This window comes from Melitaea cinxia, chromosome 13, assembly GCF_905220565.1.
Source record: "Melitaea cinxia chromosome 13, ilMelCinx1.1, whole genome shotgun sequence".
NCBI lineage: Eukaryota > Metazoa > Arthropoda > Insecta > Lepidoptera > Nymphalidae > Melitaea > Melitaea cinxia.
This window is the reverse complement of record NC_059406.1, coordinates 13242194-13251024: the sequence shown is the minus strand read 5'-3', so window position 1 is coordinate 13251024 and position 8831 is coordinate 13242194.

The following is an 8831-nucleotide window of genomic DNA, read 5'->3' as shown; positions in this document are numbered from 1 at the left end:
GGACTTTGAAGGATTGACTTTTAACCCGAACGAGTTGCTCCATTTGTAAATGTTATTTAAGTCATTATTGAGTTTATTGATACCTGAGGGTAAGTCAGCCAGCTTAGAATGGGTATAAATTTGAAGATCGTCCGCATACAGGCGGTAGAGAGAAGAAATGTTTTTGCTGATTGAATTAATAAATAAAGAAAATAAGAGAGGAGACAACACGCCACCTTGCGGTACGCCGGCAACGACGTTAGCCCAGTCAGAGAAAGTATCTTGAACTCGCAACCGTTGCCGGCGTCCATACAAGTAACTGTGAAACCAATCAATAACCGGTGGAGATATATTAAAGGAACGCAAGACAGAAAGCAAAATATCGAAATCCACAGTGTTGAAATAATTACTGAAGTCAAGTAATGCCAACACTGTAAGACTTCGGTTATCCATAGCATGTCTAATGTCGTCAGAAATTTTGACAAGAGCAGTAACCGTGCTATGGCCCCTCCGAAACCTGGATTGGAAAGGATTTAAGAGGTTGTTTGAGGAAAGGAATTATGTTAGCTGTTGATATACAAGACGCTCTAAAACCTTGGACAAGAAAGGTAGGATGGAGATGGGGCGAAATTCGGAAAACTCAGATGGATTAGGTTTTTTGGGTAAGGGAATTACTAGAGCGTCTTAGTAGTTAGTAGCTTAATCTTATTTTACTATCGTTTTACATCCCTACTAATATTATAAATGTGAATGTAAGTTTGTTTGTTACGCTTTCACGCAAAAACTACTTAACCGATCATCATGAAACTTTGTACACATATTCTTGGAGGTATTAGAAGTAACATAGGATAATTTTTATTAAAAAAACAATGCGAGCGAAGTCGCGGGTAAAAGCTAGTGTTTATATAAAGCATACTTATTAAGGTATTAAATACAGGTCCAGACTAAACATCTTATGATAGAAGTTTGAAATTTTGAGAGAATATAAATTTGATACTGTGTCATCAAAGGGTTTAAATAGGGGAAGAAAGATTTTACGAAACGTATTTAACATCTAAAAATTAAATAAAACACATTGATAAGATTTTTTCATAAAAATAAGATTTTTCAATATTAACTTAATTAAACGGTTTTATTTAGCTCACCCGTTTGTTTTATTTTTTTTTTTATTATTTATTCTTGGGTCAAATATAGTAATTCAAATTTTACCCTCTTCCTGTCAACCGATTAATCTGAAATTTTGTATACACTTTGGATTTTGGTGACAATACAATTATGTTTATTCATTATCATTATAAATTCAAGATGGCCGCCGCTACAAAATGGCGGATAATTTATGTTTTATTAATCCCATCAATATGGGTATCAAATGAAAGGGCTCAACAAGCAGAATACAATATACAATATACATATATCATTGAAATAGGTACCTATTTCAATGATATATTATATAAACTTTTATAAGTATTGTAAATTTTAACTCTTTAATTCATTTAATTTATACAAAATTTATATTATTTTAAAAAAAAGTTTTTCACGTTCTTCAAGTTTATATATAATATATGTATTTAGTTTTTAAGCAAATAAACAAATTTATCGATTGTTATAATATCTTTTTTTTTATACAAATATTCCCAAATCGTTATTTTTTCGATAGCCTTGTGTAGTTATCATTGGGTAGATACGTATTTCTTATCTGTCTATCAGTATTTTGTACATTTTTTTTGTGAATCTGATAATTGAACTTTTGTAATTTATGATATGATATCGTTATATATCAACTTATACTGAAAATCCGACCTAGCGTGAATTGACAAAACAAGATATCAAAGCGATGACTAACACACTATTGCGTCAAAAAATGTATATGTATCGGTTTATCTACTTATATTCAACTACAGCTAAAACGAACGTAACTTGATATGTCAGTTTATACTTTTTCAGCTTGGTGAATACAGTAAATCATAAGTTAACATAATTAGATATTAAGTTACTGCCAATCTTTTTCCAACGGATACCTATTCGTGCAGAGTGAATAATTTTATCGTCTGTCGTCGTCTATTATATCTGTCGTCAGTAAAGTCTAAACAAAATTAAACCACAACACTTGTGTTCTAAATTCAAATTTCTTTAAACGCAAATTTCGACTTATGGAGAAATCCAGATGAATATAAACCATTTAAAGGGTTAGATTCAGCTGGAAGTAACGTAAGGTGCCACTTTCATTGTCCGCTTAAGCGAAGCTGACTCAAATAGTCTGACGGGTTAATCGTTATCGGGGTAGACCGAGCTTGTTGGCTCAAACGCTTAATTAGCTGCGATGAGCGATTTCACTCAATTGCACGCATTATTAAATTGCGAGTTGAGTGATTTGATTTTAACATTGATATGCATGAAAAAAGCGAAATGAATGATCAGATGATTGTTTAATGATCTATTTACAGAATACATACTGATAATATTACTCACAGATGAGTGGAACAAGGTGAGTCACGTCTATCACAAATATGTCACACTAGATATGCTCCGCAGTTTCACCCACGCAAAATTTAAGAAAAAAGAGGTAATAAAATGTTATATAACCTATAGCCTTCCTTAATAAATTGGCTATCTAAGACTACTAAATTGTTTCAAATCGAACAAATAGTTCCCGAGATAAGCGTGTTCAAGTAAACAAACAAACTCTTTAGCTCTATAATATAAGATAGATATTAGAGTCACTTGCCCTGACTGCATAGTTTTTTTTTTTTTCTTTATATTTGATACGAAACGGCAAAAACCTTACAGTTTAATGGAACATAAATGAACCCACATGTATGCCGTTTATACAATTCGTTACGGGAGCTCGGAAAGGGGTTGAATGTACCGCATATAACAATTGGTCTTATCTAAGAGCTCCATTTTTCACGTCAGTGTAACCAAGGCGCGGCATTTGTCAAAACTCCTTCTTAGCACTCTTGGACCTTTCTTAGTGTAGTTTAAAAATATAAGAATTATTATATATCGTTATACCGGCAACGTATATGTTACTTTTATATGATTTTTTTTTGTGTTGGTTTTAAGTGTAGAAGGCAATTAAAAATACTTCATAATTTTTTTATGTATTTGAGACATTAATGAATATAGATTTTTTACTGACTAAAATTTGACACAATTAAGAATTAAAATTTTTTACTACACTCACTTTTGACTTAAACTAATATGATAAGTAATGAATCATTTATCTGTCCATAGATAGTTTAATAAGGTCAGGATAACAACATAGACAAATTCGTCAAACGAAAATCAATTTAATGTTTGATAAAAATAAGTTTCTAATATAATAAAAAGATAGCTATTAAAATTTAAAAAATACTTATAGTTATTTTCTTATTTAATTATAATCGTATATGTGTATGCGTGTATGTATAAGTACGTATAAGTATCATATTATTTGTATCTAAGTGTGTATAAATTATTATGTATGTGTGCATTTATATATTGTATAACTATGTATTTATTATATTAATTTTTTCTAAATATGTTGAGATTGTACACGCTAATTTTGCGACTGTTTTATAATTTTCCTGTGGCAGGACTACTGGGAGATATTCCATCATGGGATAAGTAATGCCTTTGTACCAACCAGCATTGTTTATAAGAGCTATTTCCTATTGCTATCCTGGTGTGAATAAATTTTTAAATAAAATAAAATAATTTAAATATTAATTTAATGTCTATTTTCAATTTAATAAAGCATTTAAAGTCAAAAAATACTAAAATCATATTTCACAGACGTACCTACAATTAGTTCACATATATGTATATTGTGTTCTAAGATATATTTAAAAAGCAAAAATATTTAACATTCAGTTTGAAAGAATCACAAAATACTTGTTTACTACTTCTTCTAGCTTCTTCTCGTAAAACTCTATTCCACGAAACTTAACTTCAATCGAACTACAAAAGAATTGGTTAAACGAACATTTTAATGACTTCACAAAGTCTTTTGCAGAAATAATGTTTTCGTTATCATGTAAAAATTAAAAAAAAAATTAGGATCTAAGATGTTTTTTAATGATTTAGAAAATTTTCTGATGGAACGGTCTGCAAAACCAAAATTACTTTACATTACAAGATTGTATCATGAAACAGCGAAGTTTAAATATTAATATAATTTATATGAGTTTAATCTACGACGCAGCTTAGCGTTAACGTTAGAAGTCGAAAAATACACCGTTTCTAAGATTATAAGATATCTTAAAGAATTTATCGTCTCTAAAATAATATAAAGAATGAAAAGTGATATTTTAATTTTTGTACGTTAGGGTGGCAAGAAATATACGGCCCCGCTTGTGGAATGTGTTTACTGTAGACCATAGTATATACATTTGCAATACCAGGAGAATTAAAAGCGCATTGCCTATACTACTCCTCTGTCAAAATTATATAATCCCAAAAGATCTGGATACATTACTAGCTAGAAGATTACAATTTTGAAGAGCAATAATATTTAGCTGTGATCTTCGGTAGTATTAAGGTAGTTTAAGGTAATTTTACTAGTCAAGCTGCTGCCACTATTTGAGCAAGATACTTTTAATTTATTTTTTTAATGACTGACTTTTTTACGTGCCTCACATATATTGAGTAAGTTTTCTTTAAATATTCTACATGGGGTATTTCTATATGCTACTACTATTTATTGTATTCATATTTCTTTAGGTTGTAATACACTTATATTCATAATGTCAATTGAGACTTAAGTTCCAAAAGATATTGAGCTGTTTTAATTATTATTAATTTTTTAGATTTACACGTAAAGTATATTAAAGTTTTCCTTTTACGGGCTTTACTGCGATTCTAATTTTGAAACACTCGATTTGACTGATATTGCAAACGCTAGAATTACCTGTGACAATAGATAAATTTACTTTTCCAAAACAGTTACATTACTATTCCCAATCAAGGAGGAAAAAAAATGCTTGGACTACATATATAAGTCATCTTCATAAGCAAGTTTTCTTTCTTTCGTTATATTTCTAGTCAACCTTTATCATTACAATTACGAGCAAAAAAATAAAACCAACTTTCCTAACCCAAAAGCATAATTTTCTTATTTAAAGCATGCTTCAATATTAAATCAAACAGTAATATAAACGCAAGTAATCTCTAGTGGGTATATTAATCATGTAATGCCTAAATAATATCAAGGTCCTTATAATAATCAACTCACATTGCACAAACATAATATGAATTAACATTTACTATTTCAGGAACTAGTATTGCACTTACAGCAGTGTGGTTCGAAAGGCATCATAGCGAGTCATTAGCAATCGAATCGAAATACTAAATAAGCTGCGAATAGTATCGTTTCGTTTATGGAATCGTCGATAGCCGTTCTAACGCGTCGACTGTGACGGTACATTTTCATCTTTCGACACGATATCGTACGTTAGACGATAAAAAGCAAACGCGTTCTGGTGTTGTTAAAAAATTATTTGGGTCAATTTCTGCTCGTATTATATAAATATACAAATATTAATTTTTGACGACGCGTTAGGACAGATCACAGCACTGACTTATGGCTGTTGTGCTAACGGTCGCGTATTTCATTTCCACAGATGGTCCGGTCCATCCCTTAAAGTTTATGGAGAAAATACTTCAGAAGTTGGGTATTTACAGACTGTTATACGATATGTAGCATGTAGTTTAGATAAATAAAAAAGTAGTTTTCATTTAAATGAAACAACTTTTATGGATGTTATCGCGGTTTATTAACTTTTTTTGATTCCCGGCGTTTCGTTAATAAACCGCGATGAAAACCGTAAAAGTTATTTCATTTAAATGAGTAAAATTCGCGTAAACATTAGAAGACAATAAGTAGTTTTCATATTCAACGAGTGGGCAAAATCCTTTAGACCATAATAAACTTACAAGCCTTGTTTTCTGATGTAAATATACACGTACCTATTATTATGTTGCCATGTGAGTTTGCTTATTTCTCTCTCGATAGACAGATTTTTTCACATTTTATTTCAATATATCACAACATTGAATATTACCTAATATTATCCCCAAAATTTAATCGTTTCATGGCGAGAAACCTAAAGCAAGACGTAACTAAACTTAACAAAATGTTAGACTTGTAATTACAAAATAAAAATTATTATTTAGCTCTAAATTTTTCACAAATATCCAAAAATCTTATCTAAATTAGTGCGATCAAAAACGCGGCAAACTATTATTAGACGCACTTTCAGTAACGACATAATCTCGGATGATAAGAAAAGGTTTCAAACGCTTTACGACTAAGCAGGTGGATAAAACACTAAGCCTTTTGCGATTTGTATTTCTTTTATGGATATGGCATTTATGTTGTAAAGTGCATTTAAAACTATAACAAAATCTGAATATGACGAAAAATTCCACTAAACAATTTGTTTACGATGATTTAAGATGCTACCATCTATGAGAAAATCTTAGTATTGGGCTTTTGATTCAATATAGCGGTGTTCAACTGGATTTCTAGTTTTAAAAAATCATAAAAACAATCATTTTAGTCCTATTTTTTCAAATTTAACGAATTAAATAGTTGTTTTTTTTTAAATCAGAAATCTTCAGAAAATACTCAGTTTTGGATGATAAAACAAAATTGCTTAGAATTTTTATATCCTAAGCTCTGTTTAAGCTATAATTATCAATTTCATCATTCATCATCATTACAGCCTTTACAGTCCACTGCTGGACATAGGCCTCCACAAGTTTACGCCAAAAATAACGTGAACTCATGTGTTTTGCCCATAGTCACCACGCTGGCGGGTTGGTGACCGCAGGGCTGGCTTTGTCGCACTGAAGACGCTGCTACCCGTCTTCGGCCAGTGTATTTCAAAGCCAGCAGTGGGATGGTTATCCCGCCATCGGTCGGCTTTTTAAGTTCCAAGGTGGTAACGGAACTGTGTTATCCCTTAGTCGCCTCTTACGACACCCACGGGAAGAGAGGGGGTGGCTATATTCTTTAGTACCGTAGCCACACAGTAATTATCAATTTATTTACTTATAAAACGATTCAATATAATTATGAAAATTAATGAAATTAAAACCACCAATATTATTTAGTAAAGTACAGTAGTAAAATTAAGTGTTAGACATTTTTTTTAAATAGAACCTGAACTAACTAAAACTTGAGGTTATTAATGTTTGTTTATTTTCAGATTTAATAGAATAGATTTCGTAATGACATAACGTATCGGCAGATATACATGAACAACCTGTACTCAGTGCCTCATCCAATGTTATCTTCATTCCTTCATCCATGTAAACCGCAGCACTATTATGAAAGCATAAATCGCTGACGGCTTATTAACTTGGCAACGTTGTTTGTGCACTTTATTAAAGTTATTTAAATTTATTAAATAAAATTGTCTCTTTACATTATATTCTAGTTAGCTGCTTACAGCTATTGTTGGAGCGCCTATCTTCAGCTATTGCTATACAATAATTGCAACGGTAACAGATGCACAACTTATTTATAGGTTCGAGGCTTTTTCATCTTTTCTATTTAATTCAAGATTATCTTATTAAAATGTTAAGTAAAGCTGGTTTTTGACTGATTTCAAAATAAGAGGAAGGTTCTCAAATCGGCTTTGTTTTTTGTTTGAAGTGAAACGTCTTTCGAATCGATAACTCGATGAAACGAAAATGCGTCACGATAAAGAAATACGCCAACTAATGTATGGGAGAGATGAGATAGAATACCTTAATTCTCAAAATGCGAAAGCGACACGTTTTTGCATGGCGTTTACGACCTTTTTCACAATACCGTGATCATCGTCGATAAAACAAATCGCAACCTTCCTACGACTTTGCAGAAGTTTCACTTCTGTCGTATGTGAATTATACACACACACACTTTTTTATATGTGTTACCTCATAGCTTTTTACTGGAAAAACCGATTTCGATGATCGAATGCTGGTGCTTGTCGTGTGACATATGACGATAAGATACGACGAGTAATTTTTGAGTTATCTTCAATATTGCGTATTTCTGATCGATATAGTTGGTTTTTCTTTCATTTTCAAGTAAACAAAATTAAATAATGGAACTGTTCACTAATAGTCCGAAAAAATTTCTGAAAAACTAAAAGACGTTTAAATTTATGGTCATGTAATGAATTTAGACGATAGAATTTTTTCAAATGAAATGAAATCACTAGGATATACCTAGTGACACTTTCACGGAAAAAGTAAACTTAACATTAAAAAAATATAGTCACTGTGACCTTACTCAACATTCACAATTGAAACCAAAATCACAAAAGGGCGTACTACATGAGACAGTTCTTGACGAAATAGTATACTTTAATTATTTATCGTTGTGTCCATTTGTTATAAGTATTCTTTGACGGTTAGCAGGAAAGTGGACATAGGGTGCCAATCAAACCACCAATTGCAAATTCATGCGACGTTTCGATCCTTTATTGGACCATCATCAGGCATCTTTACATGTAGTAGTCAATAGACATCTCCTTATCAAAGTTTTTATTTATTTATTTATTTGGAGAACGGTACAGAAACAATTACAGAATAACAGCGTAGCATAAAACAGAAAAAAAAAAATAGATAGAAATTGTCCCCTCTATGTCTCACTAAGAACATAGGGATAAGATTTACAGCAAGGACAGTAATGATGATTAGTTATTACTATTAATAGTCTAGAGCTAATGAAAACACCAAGGCAACTAATTAATCTAACTAAATAGCTTCCTAACTTTAGTTTTAAAAAGATTCTTTCATTATGTAAGATTCTAAATCCAAATACATTATATATTATTTTTTTAAATTATGTTTTAAGCTGTATTCTATGAATTTTGAAA